General features: G+C 40.4%; 1 pseudogene; it reads left to right on the forward strand.

The window, feature by feature from the left end:
* Window positions 1-878: 878 nt before the first annotated feature.
* LOC108726839 (uncharacterized) lies at window positions 879-2,130 on the forward strand (annotated as a pseudogene).
* The last annotated feature ends 336 nt before the right edge of the window (window positions 2,131-2,466 follow it).

A 2,466-nucleotide genomic window follows, 5' to 3' on the forward strand; every position in this document is an offset into this window, starting at 1 on the left:
GTGGAAGTTAGAATGAGGTTCGTACGCTCAAAAGTTTCGTTTTGCATTATGGAGAGTAAAACGGTATCAAAAATACGCATTCTTGACGCCAGTCTACTCGTAAGAAGAGCAAAAATAAGTCCCGGTGTGCTACTCGCACACGCTAGAATGCTGAGTAAAACTACGGCCAAATATCCTCTTATGAGAGTCGAGGTTAAAACATTCACGATACACGCGGACGTCGTGGGGGAATCGATAGACAACGCAATACTCGGACAGCTACGGAAACGAGTAATAGTGGGTTTTGTCGAGAACAAAGCGTTTAACGGTGATAGAAAATTGAACCCGTTTAATTTCAAAAATTACGGAATAAATTTCTTTTCGCTGTATGTCGATGGCATGCAAATTCCCAGTAGACCGTTACAACCAAATTTTTCGAAAGACGAACCTCTACGTTGAAGCTTATCACACATTATTCTCGGGAACAGGCATTCACTTTCTGAACGAGGGTAATTCTATAACTAGAGCGCTTACGCCGACGGTTACACTCTTTTCGCTTTCGATCTTACTCCGGATCTATCCGCTAATTGCGCAGGGCATTGGAATCTCATGAAACAAGTAGCTTACGATTAGAAGTGAGATTCGAAAAAGCTTCTTCCGTGACTATTAACTGTATCTATGCCGAGTTTGAGAACGTTTTAGAAATCGATTCCTCGCGTCAAGTCATTGTCGACTTTTCTGGTCCCTATGTCTTTCGCGTGAAAATTATTTTCCCCCCACTACTATCTTTTTCTCATTTAATTGCACGCAAGCTGACGAAAACAGCTTCAGTCTTACTCGTGACACCGACGCCGACGATTCGTAAAAAAAGAAAGAGTACCGTAAATTCGAATATCATAATGGATATAGTCATTGAAATACAAGGTTTCCGCGATATCGAAGAAAACTTTATTCCTAAAGAAGTCGCGGTTCTTGCGATTAATGTAACGATCACTAGACACTGGATTATGCAGCAACCTTATCCATTTCACGATTTACCTGAGAGAGTAAGACGAGAAAACAACTGGCTTACACGAAATTATCATGCAATCGAATGGTTCGACGGAGACGCCAATCCTGAATACTTTACTATACATCTGCGAGAAATTACACGACATGCATCATCTATAGCAGAGGACAGGAGAAGACATGTTATCTGAGAAATCTACTCTCCAGAAACGCATATAATCTGGAAAGAATTTCTCCGGCTTTCAAAAATCTACCGGATTTCGAAGATCGTGGACAACGTTGTACGCATCACGGATTTCAAACCAACGCCGAATCACATTGTGCTTTACGCAATGCTTACAAATTGAAACACTGGCTAACAACTATACGAAATAACAGCAATTCGAGCTACAAAAGTCTTCCTTCAGAAAATTGGAGCGAGAGCGACGTCGAGAGCGAAACAGCAGACAGCCGAAATTTTTCGATTCAATTTAAAAATCAGAAACATGATATATCTCGCAACATTGAAGCGTGGAAAAATATCGCGACAGAAAAGACGAAGCAAAATGAGAACGAACAAGCGACAGGCGAGGAGAAAAAAGATCTTCTAGAATTCGACCCGCCGACGGATAGAGATAAAGCTATCACTAACGTTTCACGAAGGCTAAATTTTGAGAACTCTAGAACGTCCGCACCGCCAAAAGAGGTAAATTTTGAATTTGCACAAACATTTCCTCTTCACGCTCTCCGACGACGAGAAATGAATTCGTTGGAAGTTTTAAACGCATTGCATCATCTCAGCGTTCGATATGCGAGGGTCTATCCTGCCGACCGACTGCCGAGGGTGTGGACGAGGTCGACTGCCATTGTCGCTAACACGGATGATCACGATCGACCTGGCCAGCACTGGGTCGCCTTCTACGTCGATGAACACAGTAACGTATTTCGATAGCTATGGATTGCCGCCCTTGGACTCAAGATTCCTCTTACGTCTTCGCCGAAACTCCACCACGTATCGCTGGAATACGACGACGCTGCAAGGAATGCTTTCTCAAACTTGCGGACAATACTGCTGTGTATTTCTATACTTTATGTGTAATGGTTATAATCTTAGTCAGTTTCTTAGTCTGTTTACCTCTAATTGTAAGCACAATGATCGATTGATCCTACAACTATTTCATAAAATTTTTCTTCATTGTAAACGAAAGTTAACGAATTGTCATGCTGTATGCTGTCATGTTCAAACGTGTACTCTTTTAAAAAAGTAAAATACCTTATTTCATGTAATATAATACCTTTTTAAAAAATAAAATAAATGCTTTTGTCATACAAATTTCGTCTGTTCCTTACTCTTCCTAACCTCGTTCCCCATTTACGGTTTAGATAATGTAGATTAAATACATGAAAAAATATATAAGAATTTTTTCTTTAACGTAATGTGTGAATCATCACATCGAAGACGTCACATCAAGTGAATCATGTTCATTCCTGTTTTACTTA

The sequence above is a fragment of the Mycetomoellerius zeteki genome, unplaced genomic scaffold (assembly GCF_001594055.1).
Source record: "Mycetomoellerius zeteki isolate Tzet28-1 unplaced genomic scaffold, Tzet1.0 scaffold441, whole genome shotgun sequence".
Lineage (NCBI taxonomy): Eukaryota > Metazoa > Arthropoda > Insecta > Hymenoptera > Formicidae > Mycetomoellerius > Mycetomoellerius zeteki.